General features: G+C 37.3%; 1 protein-coding gene across 14 annotated transcripts in view; it reads right to left on the bottom strand.

Annotated features, from left to right (window-relative positions):
• Positions 1-8,334: 8,334 nt before the first annotated feature.
• Positions 8,335-16,673, bottom strand: part of ERC2 (ELKS/RAB6-interacting/CAST family member 2) — a 428,559-nt gene continuing 420,220 nt past the window's right edge. For all 14 annotated transcript variants that reach the window (XR_010433483.1, XR_010433473.1, XR_010433476.1 and 11 more), the window contains one exon: positions 8,335-11,321. The gene's annotated coding sequence lies outside the window, so the exon portion shown is untranslated. The remainder of the gene's footprint in view (positions 11,322-16,673) is intronic.

Here is a 16,673-nt window from a genome sequence, read left to right as displayed (position 1 = left end):
GGTGGATGTTGTCTGAAGATCTCACCTGAAATATCTGTAAGGATTTCTTTGGAATATGTACACACACATGTCATCAGTAAAGTGTGTTTAAGAGTGAGAGGAAGGAGCTTGGTTAGCCCCTATATGACATTTATCTTAAAGACTACTTAGCTAATTCATCATTTCCTTAGGACTAAAGATATGTCATAACATCTAAGCCAATGTATATTTATCCATGAGTGCTTAAAGTCAATATATTTCTGAAGATAGCTAGTAATCTAGGCACCATGAGCAACACATCTGATAAAATTAACCCTATCTTCCAAGGTCCATAATAGTCTGTCAATTGACCTTGATTCTTGCCTGTTTATTTAGAATACGGCATTGTTTTAAAACTCACTCTAAAAGATATTTACCGTTGAGATTAGTTTTGAACTCTTCATTTGAAGTACTTGATTAGGCAAACCTTGTTGCCCCAGTGATACTACTGCCTTCATTTCTCCATGGAATGATTGAGGTACCGTTTTAGCTCTACATTATCTTCCTGAATTTAAATGAAAATTATGAAGGCTATTCAGAATGGCACTGACAGTGTGAGTGTTTGCCCACAGTGGAGAACACAAGGGTACAGTGATAGCACAGCCATGGCCCAGGTGGAGGAGTACATATTAGGATTCTATATGGAATAGGTGTAATGGCACATGGCACTTACGGCAAGTGCTTCTCCTGCTAAAATCAATAACTTGAAAAATTGAAACTTGATTTGTCATGGACCACCTCTCATTCTCTTCTGCTGTTTAGAGCCTGTGTAGAGCGACACTTGGAGTGACCTGACACAACATGCTTATAGTATAATATTGGAAGAAACAAGGACGACTGTGGTGGAAAGTGTACTGTGCTTCCAGGCAGGACCTGGCAATAAAGTGGATGAGGGCTCCTGCAGTGAGGCCTATGCTGCACCCCAGACTCTGAGTTCTGGTATCAGAGTCCATCATACACATCCATGTGTGTGTGACTCCTCTTGTTCTGCTTCTTCAGTCAAAGGCAGAGAGAAACCATCTGAGCAGTGTACTGTGCTATTGGAGCTGACAGTCCCACCGAGATGGAAGATGATCTGCTCTTTATAATAGTACAGAACACTGTAAGCATTTTCATCAAGTAGCTGTATTTTTGCTTCTGGGAGAGCATGACAGGTAGTCATTAGTGCCTGTGCTGCTGTGAGCAGCGGTGGTAATTGCCCAGCCCTGCCTCGCTGGCATCTGTCCTGGGCGCAGCATTTCTTCCACCCAGCCAGTAATAACCTATAATTCAAAGCATAGTGGTGACTCCATGATATCACTTTTAACAAAGCAGCCAAGCAAAGGAACAGCTACAGGAGTAGCCACTTGATTGCTTGATAATAGTCATTGCACTTTTGTTTATCTAATTGTCTTTATTACAGGGTGCCAATTTTGCATTTTTTCCTTATTTAATCAGTTGTTTTGCTAATATTTTCATAAAACACTTCCTTCCAGATCATCTGAGGCTTACAGGGGAACTTACCCAGCACGGAGGTGGATGTATTGATTGATCCAACACTAGCCCATGGCTAATACCCTATCTGCTTTTCAGGCAGAAATGCATTTTCATGCAGTTCCATCATCCTGTGACTTTTTTGTTTGATTGTTTGTTTTTGACAATATGGTCTGAAGTTATTGTGATGCTGCATTATCATAGCTGGGATATTTTGAGGATATTCTCTATTTCCACAGAATCTGATAGCATTTCTTCACCATCCCATAACACCAGCTTGTATTCGTTCAGAAAACATTCCCAAGGTTTTCAGTATTTGCCTTGTACCTCTCCTCTGTGTCAAAAAGGTACTTTAGTTGTAAGTCCCAGCTTGACTCTGTAAAAAAGGAGTATAGAATATACATTGTAAAAGTCACTTAAATAGTTAAATGTGTGTCACAGCAGGGCTTTTTGCCACTAAGCAGCCAGGGCGCTCCCCTTCCAAATGCTGGACTTTATACTTGCCATTTGCACTGCAATGCATATTGACAGTCCTGTCCCTGAGACTGGAGTAGTTTTGGGGAAAGCATTCCTTGTCTGAAATACAATTTGAGCAGTATTTTATTATACTGTGACCCTGTGAGTATACATCCAGGAGGGACTCCTGGGGTTTATTTCAGCTGATTATGGAACACAGAGCAGAATACAGCCAGTGACCTCTGTAAATGATCACATATTTGACTTTTGGATAAGAAGTCATCTAGTCATAAATGATTTATCTAAAAGATTCTATCTGATCTGAGACTAAGCTTCACCCAGCTGCATTAGCAAAGCATGTAACAATTTATAAATTTCACATACTGTAGTACTTTAGAAAATATATTTATGTTCTATATTCTTTACATATATCTGGACTGGATTTTGAAAGCTAATTCAAAGTAAAATCAGATTTTTGAAATGTTTGTTACAAAGCCCTTCCTAAAAGTCTGGTATTCATTTTAAGATGATATCCTGTATTTAATAAGAATTGTTAATATTGTCTGCAAAGCATAATTGCAGAACTTACTAAGATGTGGCACTCAAAAGAAGTGTCCTTTTCATCTTCATTCCTGCGGTGCAAGTAAGATGTGCATCACATCAAAACTATCTCTTCAATTGCCATTTTGTTTGTAACATAGTTTAAGGCAGTGACTTTGAAATGTTTTGAATATGCAAATAAGAAGAAATTTAGAAAAATAAAAAACATCTGATTTTTTAAATTTGTCCCATTCCTCTGGTGTTTGACCTTCCTGGAAGTACTAGGCTACCACACATCAAGGCACCATTCCTTTCTATTTTAATTACTCAGTTTGAATTACTCTATTTGAATTACTCTGTTTGAATTACTCAATTCAAATATCTAATTTATTTTCAGACTGCAATTTAATATCTGTATTGGTAAGTAATCTAAATTCTTTTCTGAACTTGCTATGGTGGCAAGGTCCAACAAACCAGTAGGAAATGCTCCTTCAATGCAATTTTTCACTAATCCCTCAGAGTTTAACGAATGTTTGTGCATCACCATTTGTATCTGGAATTTCAAAACTGAGAGGGAAAAACAGTCATTGAGCCAAACTAGGCAGGTGAACTCTGAAAAAACAACATTTCTCAACAACCTATTTTAACATTTCTTGGTTTGCCTGATTCCTTGGGACACTGATGATGACAACCTAATGTATATCAGGAAAATTTTATAAGGGTTTTTTTTTGTATTTCAGTCTCTATCATGCCAGATGCTGATTATATTCAAATCCCACAGCAATCAAAGGAAGTAGAGCATTTTCCTATTGCACAGGACCCATAGGTAATCCAAGTCTGCAGTATGTGCTTAGTTTCAGACAGTCTTACTTTAAGTGCCTCCTACCTTGTGCAGAGTTCTCTGTGCACCCTTACAGAAGACGGCAAAGCAGCTGAAGAATCACAGGGTTCCTTCAAAAAGAAGTTTTTAAAGACTGCATATGGCACTTCTGCGTGAGGGAATTTAGAGCTAAAAAACGTGCAAAGCACTGCAGGAAGTAGAAAAAGCTGCAATGGAGACGAGCAAACAGAACAGCAGCAATGCATAAACATTTTAACTGAAATCATTCCCTGTGATGTAAGTAGAGAACAGATGTGGACAAAGATTGCTATGAAAAGGTACCAGTGTGACCACGAGTATTCACATTAGCCAAAAAGCATTAATAATTGATTTAAGGCTCTAAGTCCTGTAAAAATTTGCTCACGTGAGTAGTTGTGTTCTTCCATAAGCTATCTGGCCAATTATAGCCCAAAGTGCTAAGCACTGATATCCCTCACTGCCTGGAGAAGGACTGAAAGTAATTCCTTCTGACTTCAGTAGCGTGGGAACAAGGTGCTACTCCTGCTCTCTGATTTTAAATTTGTAACCTGGTTCAAAGACACTGATGACCATCTTAACATTTACAGTAAATGGTTCTCTGTATTTTAGCAGAATAACTATATCCAATGCACTATGCTTCACATAGAAGGAAGACTGTAAGATATTTCAGTTGATTTAGCTATGAATTGCAATAACTATTGGTAATCTTGAAGAAAAATTAAGAATATCTGCAAATTAATCAGGTCTGAAGAGGCTTCCACTGAAATATTAATTTTCTTTTAACCAAGAAAAACCCACTTATCATATGAGCTGGACAGGTCTTTTCCTGTAGTTTTCAGACCTTGATGTTTTATTGACCAAACTCCTTGCTTTAGACTTGAGCTCGTGTTCTCTGAGGAAGTACAAGTGGTAATTACGCAAGTCTTTCCTTCCCTGTCATAGGCAACATTCACAAGGGAGATTTACAACCTTCAGCTTTCAGATACGGAGACTGGTTGTTTAACCTCAGTGTGAACAACTCTGACATGTTGAATGGCATCAGAATTGGAAAAAAATCCTCTAGAAACCGGCTACCTGGACAGACCCAAGAGTTAATTATTATGGGGGTTGTTTTGCCTCTTCTTTTCCCTGTAGTAACACCAACTGCAAGATTGCTCAGAATTTATTTTGTTTTAGAAAACAGACTCCTAAATATGCATTTTACTCCTTGAGGCAATAGCAGATCTATCTTTAGCAATAGTAAACTACCCCATGGACTGAGTGGTACTTATTCAATTGTAACAAATACAATGAAATAAGTGATCATAATGTAAAGACACTATAATGAAACACTGTGTTAAGAGTTGGTAGGAGTTGAGTGCTGGCCCAGAAACACAGTCAGGACAACTATAAACAAAACACATTGTAAATTAACTTCAGTAATGAAACCCAAGATATATTTTCTTATCAACAAAGCATTCAAAAAATCAGTTTGTTCATTTGAATTACATTTAGCTGAAGTTTTGATATATAGATGAAACATTTGGCCCCATGCTCCTCTAAATGTACACTTCTGCTCCAGAAAGAAGCAAGTGGGTTATGAGCAGAAAGTTACTTTTAATCAATGGTCTTTCAGGTCACTTCAGTAAAGTTTGGATTAGCCCCTTAATGCACACACTTATCATGACTGACAACAGTCCTGCCTTCACAGGTTTGATTGATCTAAGGCTGGAGAAGGTGCAGAGGGCAGGAGAGCTGCACAAGGAGTACGGCTGGTCTGTAATGACCGCGCTTCTGTGACCCTCGCTGGATTGTAATAACGATCTTTTTATTAAAACAAAACAAAACAGGACTGCAAGGGCTCGAGGGCAGAGCTGAGTTCTCTTTTGGCCTGTGTTAACCTCTAACCAAAATCTGGCCATTTTAAAAAAAAATGTACCTCAGCTGTTTTTCTTTATTTTTGGAAGTTTAAAATGAAATATAAAGCCCATAATAAAATGCATATGAGGACACAAATCAATAGACACGAGAGCTACGTTAAGAACTACGCAACCACATAGGTCTTCATTAACAAGAGTGTTCTCCTTGTGAAATTCAGAAAATGCTCTTATTCTCTTGTAGGCATGTTGTTGTTTGTGCCATTATTTATTTCTATGGTAACCAAAACAGTAAATACAGCATTATTAGACAACAGTAATCAAGCAAAAAAAAAAAAAAAAAAGAAACCTCATTGCAAAAGAAGACAACTAAGAGCCAAAACAGAGGTGTTTAGATGATGGTGTAATTTGCTATAATAACTGTTTAACCACATATTTGGCAAGCCCTGGATAACTCACTTATGAGTAATGCATTTGTCCAAATTACATTCAAATAAAAAGTAGTTACCATGCTACATTATCATGCATTCTGCACAGATATTTCCTCCCTATTGATTTTCCCACGACAAGAAGGCTTCTTACTGAGCTCAGGTTAGCTCTGGGTTGGTGCTTATTTCTCTTTTGCAGCCTCTCTGAGGTTGGTTAGGTGACATGGAGCCACACATCATCAGTCCTTTGCTGTCTGGAGCTATCTAACTTACTTGTGCAGCCTCCCACTCGCCTCTTCCCTGTCTGCTCCATCTGGAGGGAGCTTGGCTGCTCTCCTCCAGCCCTAGCTCCCTGAGCACAAGGCAGGCTGCAGCTGCCAGAACATCTGCTGTCTCCTGGCCTCGCTGGGGTGAGTACCAAAAGCACAGCCTTTGTAAAGTTGGACACTCGCCTCCATTGGAAACTGGGTGAGTTCAAAGTTCTTGTATCTGTCGTGAGACTTGCAGCTTCATGGGAATATATAACTGTCTGTAACACAAATTCAAGTGTTCTTTTCAAAGGGACACATGCACTGTCTTTAGGATGCACTGGCATTGTGCCTGCTCTTCCCCTGCATCTGTGGAGATCTGGGGTTAGAATTGTCTTATTCTGAAGAAAAAGTCATTTTCAAGAGCAAGGAGTGGAAGGAATGCAAACCCAAACAAAATCAGTCCTTGATTCTGCAACTGCATCCATTAAGGGTGGGCTTCTCCTGCATCAGTGCCTCCAGGCCATACAAAAGCTGTAATGATGTGCCCTGGGCTATTCCTTATGAAGGCAGAGGTTGCCTCTTGTTTGAGAAGATGCATTTGAAACAGAGATATCTTGTTTGAAAAGCTAGGAGCATGAAATAACATCACTGTAATCTCACAGGAGGAAAATCTGCACAGCAGCCCCCCATCAGCTGTACTTTTCATATGTGGGTCAAATCATGCCCTGGCGACGTGCAGAGCTCCCACTGACTTCATAATGGGAAATGCATTACTTATTTAGAGCTGACTTGGCTTTATTTCGAATGATTTAATACTTTGGTTATTAAAAGTTCCATGTTTTGGAGAAGCAACATCAACAGGTGACACATAGTTACACTCTTCTTTGCCCCTTTGCTCTGTACTTTCTACGTGGGGTGGGACCCAGTGTGCATTGATTAGTGTGGCTCTTCCAGGACCAAATCCTGGACCTGGAGCACAGTGTGAACAACTGTAGTAGGTGTTCTGAAATTGGCTTTATCCAACTCACACTGGCACAGAGCTGTTTGGGGCTCTCAGAATGTGTCTAGAATGACACGTTGGCTTGAAACGCAAGCCAACACATAGCTCCATCCCCTGAATGTCCCCCACTGCTTAATCTCCTGCTTGCTCAAACCTTGAGCTGCTTTGGCTCAAGCCTGGCGTGAACAAACAGACTCTCTGAGGAAGAAACCTCAACCTCAGCTTGGTCCTTATTCAGGCTCTCTCAGGGCTAGAGGAGCTCTTGACTACAAACTCAAACTTCAACATTAGGTGATATGATCTCGCACCCAGTTGCCCTCTGGGGAGCTCCCCACCCCAGCAGACACAAACATGCTGGTCCAGTCCCTTCCCCTGGGCCCCTCACAGCCCCCTTTTACAGAGGAAAGATCCTTGCTGAAAACCATCTTACAGAAAAAGAGGCTTAAGAGCCTTTGAGAATTTCCCCAAACCCACTGTTGTCCCCTCTATAACCTCAGTATGACATATTGGCACATACTGTCCCCTTCACCACATGGAAGCTGCCTTTAAAGCAGGAACTGATCAACACGGAAAATAGAATCAAAAATGTTTGTCTCCAGTGGGATGGAGAGTCCCCTAATACAGACACTACCTAAATACAGAACAAGACCCCTCTGAAAAACTCTGCAGGTCTAGAAAGGAGCTAGAAGCAACTACTACTCAATTTATGGTATTGCAGCTCAAAGCTAAGCAGGCGTAAGTAGAATACACAATAAATGTATATTTAGCTGTAGTTAGAAGTGAAACTTAATATCTTGTGTTAGTACATAGTACTCTCTTACCAAGAAAACTAATTTATAGGTAAAGAAACAGAGCTTAAAACTAAGAGACTGTGTGTTTTTAAATAACCTAAGTAAAATGCATACTTAACTTACCTTTTATTCTCCTGCTGTGTGTGCCCTGAGCTGGTCCAGGGAGTTCTTCTATGAGGTAAGAAATTCCTGGTCAACAAAAGTTCCTTTTCTAAAAAAAGTGAACATAATGGAAACGGGGAACCACTTACCAGGCAGCTGAAAAAGGAGCTGACTGTGCAGAGAATTTCACACCTTATGGCTTTTGGTCAGTAAAGTACATAAACAAAATGTAATTTTCTATGCAATTACGCAGGGTCACACAAGAATATTATGTTTTAGAAACGCACTCAAAAGCATATTGCTCTCTAAGAGCCCAATCCAGAAAATGATTCTTCACTTTAGTAAAGTTGCTCATAAGCATTTCTGGGAGTGGAGCCTAGGAGACATTCTCCTTTTTATGCTTTCTTAAACAGTTTATGTGATAGTAACAACAGGAAGATAAATTACTTTGAATGGTAGCAATTAGAGAAATAAGGAGTGTGATAGATTTACCATGTGGAAAACATCTCTCACACATTTTCTTACAGTCATTAAACCTACTTTTAATGACACAACACTGATTTCAGAAAGAAACAAAGTTTATTTGATGAATATAAACAAGCTGATCAACACTAAATACTTCCCATACACATGATAACAATGTTATGAACTCTAAATACCTTGGTACTTTACACTTCTACTAGACATTAAATTACAATGACTGTCTAATACATGCCCACTGGTAATTTCTAGGAATTCCTTAGTTTCATATCAATGTCCTTAACCATATATCAATATCACAATCCAGAACATGCCACTCACTTGAAAAAATTATTACAAGAAGCACTATCAAATGAGGATCTAAGGTAAATAGGGAATACTGACCCATTGCTGCAGAACATCACATTCAAACGTCACCCTACACACACAAAAAAAAACATTGCGGATATAGTTTGTGTCAACACATCTGAGGTCTTTTCATAAACACTGTTTAAAAAGTAAATTGAAACCCACTTTCAAATGAAAGTCAATGTGCAGGTACGTGCATACTGGATACACAAAATTCATTAAATACAAAATTCATACTGTACATTTAGATGAAAGAAAGAATGTGCAGTACAAGACTGATCTCACATTAAAATAATAATCATTATCTTAAATGCTAACCAAAAGTTGGTTTGCTTCATTACACTTAGAGGGGGAAAAAAAAAATCTACCAAACATTGCTGAAATAAAATACTTCCCAACATCACAGTGTTTATTGTAAACCCCGAGATTCTATTTTAGTATATGAAAGATTTTCTCCAAATATCATAGAGTATCACATGAAATGAAAATAAAGAAAAAAAAAATAAGCAAGAAAGGAAAAAAAGCAATGTTAGACAAAATTTTCCTCTTTAAGGGGCTAACTTTTAGGCCCTGATAAAAGTTTAGATCAATACTCTTACCAACATGAGTGGAGCAAAAATGCCCCTAAAATAATACCTGTGACAAAATTGGCACGTACATATAAATATCTAACTATACAGCTTTGTATCTGTGACCCTATTTTCCCCCTAGTTTACATCCTACTTCAAGTATTCGGTTGCAGAGTTAAGGTAAAGACCTGATTGTAAGAGACACAGACGATTGTCCCCTACTGCGACAACAAATTTGTCATGAGAAACCAGTTTTGTTGTCTGAGTTTCCGAGTGCAACATTTGTCATATGTGCTAAATATACTCCTCAAAGCTTTGCTGTTTCAAAAACAAAGATCTAAAATGCCATTGATAGTTAAAGGACAAACTTTTTAAACATGAATGAAATTGGGATTATCTACGCTATGCTAATTCTATACATTTTACTCTATTTACTGAAGACAGTAACATCCAGCAGGGCTCCTGCTCGAATAAATTGCTCTTTGATTGCACCAAGAATCATGGTACAAGTAAATAAAATATCATCTCTAGATAATAATTTTAAAGGGGTTACTATGTATGGCTCATGTAGGAGTTAATCGCACCACAGGTTCAAAAAATAATTTTTCTAAATTCAGTGCAAGACTTTAGGAGTATCCATTGAGATTTATTTTTTTTTTTTACAGCAGCAAAGAAAAACTACTAAGGATTAAGGCCACCCATGCTTAAATTTATTGTTTGTCCTTTAAAAATGCAGATATTCTCTTCCCACTGCCATCAGCATGGAAGCATTTCTTCCATGGACAAAAAGATGCCTCAACAAAACAGCCAAACATTTTTGCACATGTTTGCCAGACTGACTGAAAATGTTCGTGGAGTCAGAAGGAACTTCTCCTTGAGAAGTTGTAGAGATCTGACTGTCAGTTAATAGTCTCTCACTGAATGTAATGACTTCACATTTTTATTTTTCCTTGCATGTGCTTTAAATTTATTTTACTAGACACATTTTGTTGACACAAACAGCCTTTAAGTGCTATTTGTTCATTGGTATTTTCTTTAACATCTAAGATTCATTGGGGTCCATGTTGGAGACTGTTTTTCAATGTAGAGAACAATAACAAACAGTTCCACATTTACAGGAGACCTAGTGCATATACTGTATTCACAGCAATCTTATCTTTATTTTTGTTTTTTGTTTGTTTGTTTTTTAAGAGTCCCAGCTTTTATCATTGAAAACATGTATGCATTTGGATGGTAAAAGGTTGATACATCCTTGTGTACATGTCCATATATATACATACATATGTATTTATATACGCCTCAAGCTTTTACCATCCCGGAATAGATACATCTTGTATATAATCATATATTTATGTTCAAATTAGATGTCCTATGCATTGTCAGAGACACACACCATATTTTCATAAAGCTAATCTTTTTCATCAGTTATTAGTACCAAAAATTGATTTCATTTCCAACCTGGCCCAGAGCTTAATACCGGTTATATTATCAATATTTGTTTTTTGTTTGGTTTGGTTTTGGTTTTTTAATTGATATTATTTTATCAGTAGATATAAGAAAACAGAGGAGGGTAAAGGCTTGTTTTTACTTTTTGGAAAAGCCCACATCTAACTGGGGGTAAGGTTAATGCCAACACCCTTATATAGCATTTTACTAATACCTCTTTGATAATCTAGTGCAATAGAAGTGATACTTTAGAATAGACTAAGTAAAATCAGCAAATGCAGATACCACATCTAAGAGAATCTGAATTACTTATTAAAATCAATATTAATTTACCAAAAATTAGTTAAATAACCTATTTAACTGAACTTCATTAAACAATCATATTCTGAACAGATGGTTTCTTTGTGAAAACAGAATAACTCACAAGACCCGTTAAAAACAGAAATGAAGCTCTTATAATTTCTGCTTGAGTCTCCTTCATTATTTTCCAAAGTATCTAATTTCACAATAGACTACAAGAAATAATGGAGAAAATGCCAATTAATGCAGCATTTCATTAGATATCAACCTTAGCATTCATTTTCTGCATCTGTGATCTTCTCCAGGATATCATGGTCATGTTTGGAGATCCAATGCAATAGATTATCATTGTTACCTTCCAGTGCTACAGTTTTTTCTTCCTTTTTCGCTAGTTCCTCTGACAACTGTAACAAGGGAACAAAATATTCCAATTAACAACATGATTGAAGCATCCAGAACATTCTACTTCTCACCTGACCAAGATTCTCATTGACATGAGTGGGTATATTGCTTTTCTAGGGACTAAGGATTAAGTAATGCATTTAAATTCAATTTGAACCCACTTACTAAGTTCATAGGGGCACAATTAGTTTTATTGCTGATTTGTATGACAAGATTCCCCCTAAATGGGAAATATTTTAAATTCCTAAGATGTAAAATTCTATTGTGCTCGTGAGTATGTAAACAATGGGTTTTTTGATCTTGTCTATAGGCACAGTAGCTTTGAAGGAGTAATGCTATTAATAAAACTAAATATTTTTATGTGGCAGCCAAAGGAGTCATGCATTTATTTCCATGTTAGGTGGGAATATGCTGTACCTCGAGCAACTCTCCAAAACTGAAGCACCGTTTTGTCATTATATTTTAAGCACTTTAAGTTCACTTTAAGTTCTTAAGTACTTATTTAACTTCCCTCACAGCAGAGAAAGGTTTCATGGATACAAGAAGCTCAGATTTACAGAAGTTACAATTCAGAACAGTCTGATATGAGTTTTTCAGCCACACTCCCACTAATCACAGGCTTGGCATGGCCAAAACCTGGAGGACTGTGAGAGGTAATGGGTGTCAGCCCAAGTCAGTCAGTGGGAAGAGCCTTCCTGCCTTCTACAGACCTGTGTCTGGTTGTGAGCGGCTACAGAGTGAGACCTGAATGATCTTCATTGTTATACCAGTTGAGCTGCAAGCAACTTTGTGAGCAGAGAGCAGTGAATTAGTCTTATTCACGTTATCTATATATCAGATGAGTGGGAGGAATTAAATGATTCCCTTACAGGGCAGTTGTTCATTTATCCACTGACTGTTTCTAGAAAATCTGAAATGCATTATGTATGGGATTCTCTGTTATTGCCCTTCCATTTATGTAACCTTAGAAGTTTCCAAAACATCCAATTGTATGAAAAGAAATTGCCATACAATGCTTATGCTTTTGTATACAGCTGAAAACTTATGTTTTTCCAAATAGAACTAGTTGACTAAAAAGCCCCTTTAAATTCTAGAATCTAATATTTGTAAGAGAAAATTATTCTGTGAGTAAAGTGAAACACTGCTTACAGAATAAACTCAAAAATTATTTTAAATCCTTATTTTCAAGTTCATATATATGCACGAAAGTACATGTAACAGTTTATATCATACAAACTTAGGTGAATAGTTCTGCTTTTTCAGTGAGGGGTTGGTACAATTCTTCTGGTTAAAACACTTAGGGACTAATCCAAAGCCCACTGAAATGTGGAAAGGTTCCCACTGACTTTAACAAGTTTTGGATCTGGCCCTTGAATGGTCTAAAAAATGACTTCTGCAGAGCTGGAAAGCCAGGGAGTTCCTAAAGTAGATCATGTTACTAGTTCTGGCACATAAAATCTTTGCAAACTTTTTATGAAAACTGTAAGTCAGAGCATGCATTACGTTTTGTGAACTGTGCATAGCTCCCATTCTTTTGGGTGCCGAGAATTTCCTAATCATCATTCAAAGAGATACGCAGGCAGAGGAAGAGCACGTGTAAATTAACAAGGAGAGGACATTCCACAAACTGTAGCACAATAATGCCTAGATTTTTAAAACAGGCTCACTAAAACGTAACCACAGCAAATCTTCAATATAGTTGCTATTTTACAAGCTGAAGTTCCTTTGCAATTAACACTCTTTTATGCTTGGAAAAATAAGAACCCAGAACAAATTGTCCAATCTGAGGAAGAGCAAAAAACACAAAGTGCACCCTCCCTCCAGGTTGCTCCCCAGATTTTCATTTGGATTTTGCTATAGAATGAAATGCCCCAAATAAACCTCACCCACTTAATCAACCCACCCATTCATCAGGAAACCATACATGTATTGGAAGTGTAACAAAAACTTGTTCACCACAGGTAGGAAATGCAAAGTATTTCTCAAGTAAGCCAAATAAATATATAAAAGGATATTGCTGTCAAATACCAACTGAGGTTGAGTAAATTAAATTTATATTTGTTTCTTCAATGCTGTACTTGGGACAAGTCACTGAACCTCTAAAACAGAAATAAAGTTTGGTAACATACATTGGGCCTGAATTCAGCAGTGCTCCAGCTGAAATTAATGTCTTATGAGTTTGGCACCTCTGTCAGTCCATTAGATACCAGTCAATGAAAACAGCAGAAGGATGTGAAGATATAAAAGTGTAGTAGCCCACAAATATTTGTTCAGATTGTTTTTCCTTTGGATAAAGACACCTGCCTGATTAGTACTTTTTACTTCCAATCCTTTCCTCTCAGCAGTGATTTGCAGAAACAAGCTGGAGAGAGTGGGTAAACACAAAGGGGTTAAAGGGGAAACTGTTTAATAACAGTAGTAAAATGCAGGCTATTTTTGACATCTGGGTTAATGTCCATTATGCACCATATGCTTTCCAAATGTTTGCAACAAGCACCCAGATACAAAAACAGATACCCATTCACATAGGCTTAAATTGCCCTCTCCTAACCTGTTACACATGGTACCTACATAAAAGGCCAACAACTGATATGGTAATTAGTGAGTCAGAAAGAGAGGGAATAGCCACTTTATTACAGGGAATTGGTATCTGACCAAATGTTAGTAGAGAAGGATATCATTAATGAAAACCTATTAGGGTTATTTCTGCTCCTTAATCCAAGACAAGGCATCTGTACTGTAATGTGACATCTTTTAAAAAGCTGTCAGGATGAATTCCTCAGTTTCCTTCTCCAGACTCATTCATCATTACTGCAATCAGAGTACCAACAAATGATGGGAAATTATTTCATTTTCTGGAAACAAGTAACTAGACTGAAAAGTAGTATTTAAAAAATAAGGCTATAACTCATAAGGTCTTTCTCAAGTGACCTCCTGGGACTCGCCTGTGCCTCTTGCAACAACAAAATCTAAATGGCATGAAGGAAAAAAAATGTATTCTCCATTTTTACCTTTATCTGTGCAAAACCATGAAAAGAATGACTCCATTAACTAAAACAAAGCCTTGGCACATACCACTCTAAATTCTGTCCCTGCCACCAGCTTATTCTGTGACTAAGCAAAAATCATATTATTTTTCTGTGCCTAACTTTCTCTTTGCTACAGCAGGCATAACATCAGGCTCCTCACAGGAATTTGCAAGGCTTAATGTTTGTAATGTGCCTTAAGAGTCTTGGATGAGTGCTAAGTATTATTATTTTTCAGTTCCTGCATTTGATTAAAACTGAAATAACATAGTAAAAATTAAATTAATATATTAAGTTACAAGTAAAGAGCAAGCATGTGGTTTGTGGAGCTACTTATAACACTTTTAATACGAACATGTATTACAGACTAGGTGATTCCCAAGGTCTGTATTGACATGTACCATGTGGGCATAACTTAACAACTGAAAAACCCCCCAGAAGTTTGATTCGGCCAAAAATCTGCTTGTGGCTTCTGTGTGAGCCCAGAGCTTGGACCAGTGGGAGCACTGTGGGCTGCTTTTCCCTGCCCCTGAAGTGCAGTCGCAGACACGATCACAGCCCAGATATTTGCAACTCAGCACAAGAAACAATACTGGGTAGCACAGATCTGCTGGAGTGCTTGCCACTGCGGAGTTCCCTTAACACAGGATATGACAATGGCATAATATGTGCTATTTGAACCTCTCTGTCATTACAGCCCCAACAATAAATACCATTTTTGCTACTTCCTCCTGGCTGAACTCTTGTGGAAAGAATGAAAACCCACCTCTCACTTTCTAAAGAATACAGTAACCTGTTAAAGCCTGTTACATCGATAGGAAAACCTCCCGTGAGGAGGGCCAAGAAGAGAAACAATTAAGACATAAAGTTGTATCCAACCTATGTACAAAACTTCCAATGCTGAGATGCCAAAGACACCTAAGACACTTGTTGAGCTGAGTGAAAAGGTAAAATCTAGTTTAAATTTATAGCATTCCTTCAGTGTCCCTCTAGGAGTTTGGCTTTTTGCCAGTGTTCCTTGTTAAAAATTTGTTAAACGTGTTTGGCATTAATGCAAACACAAAGTGCTCATTTGTTACAAATTCTATTGGAATGCATTCATTTAAGGCAATGAAGTAGTTACCAGAAAAGAAAAAATGTTCATTAAGTACATTTTAAAAATACAATGATGTATGCGGTGCATAACTATGGCGCCCCAGTGGCTATATAAATATCTGACAGAATAACCACAAGTTGTGTTTGGTTTGAAATTGGAATCTTTTAAACATAACCGATAGAACAAAAACTGGTTTTGTTTGTTGTCAAAACTGATGTTAGTCTTTCTTGTTTAGAACTACTTATAATAACCAAAGTTTTGGCGTGCAGTTTTTTACATCTCAAATCAATAAAGCCCACAGGTTAAAGTAATGCTCGAGGAAGTTTCTTGATTTGAAAGGTGAGTGCAGCACTGCACATTATCTGGAGAACACTGGACACAGAAAGTAAACACCCTGCTTGGAGAAGAACAAATTTTAGTCATTCTTAAAAACTCCACTTAAGGAAATGTTACCTGGGAGATCTGCAACTGTCTGACAACATCCAGGTACACCCAGGCAAAAGGTGTCCTGCTCTACTCTTAATGCACTGGTCCTTTCAGAAAATAAGGAGTTCAAACCTAGTTTACAAAATCCTAATAACAAATCTCTCTTTTATAATAATGTGAAATATCCCTGGTAATGATAACTCTTAATTTTTAATAGGCAATTGTGAGGTTTATTTCTTAGATGCTAGAAAATATCGTCTCAGCTACATTTTAAAAGTAAACCCATTTTTCTTTTCGTTTTTTCAATAATTTATAGTTACTTACTAAAAAGCTTAAAAATGGTAAATACATGAGTAAAACATATTCAAAAGAAAGATCCAGAAACTCTGTGATTTAATTAAATATTGAAAGGTTCTCAAAAACCCATCAGCATAAAAAGTTATTTATAAAGACAAAATTAACTTTGCTCCATTTCTGGCAAAGAAATTATTTATCCCATTTGTTGCTATTTATGTTTTAAATTCACTACACAGTAAACTTCAGAAGGATCTGCAGCTGGTGGTAGAATCACTGCACGAATGTGATGAACTTTCCATATTGCTATAATGCCAGAATTGTTAATCTTAGTTAGGGATAAAAGCAGATACCATTGGGATGAATAAAATCATATGGATTCAAGCCCTCTAGAGAGTAAGAGTCCTTGAAAACTACTGTACAATTATATCATAAAATTAGATGAAGTTTATGAACCTTGAGACTATTTGGACAAGGATGCATTCTCTACTGGGAATGTTTATAAATCAAAA

The sequence above is a fragment of the Pseudopipra pipra genome, chromosome 11 (assembly GCF_036250125.1).
Source record: "Pseudopipra pipra isolate bDixPip1 chromosome 11, bDixPip1.hap1, whole genome shotgun sequence".
Classification (NCBI taxonomy): Eukaryota; Metazoa; Chordata; class Aves; order Passeriformes; family Pipridae; genus Pseudopipra; species Pseudopipra pipra.
The sequence above is the reverse complement of the archived record's forward strand: the minus strand, read 5'-3'. Positions and strand labels throughout refer to the sequence as shown.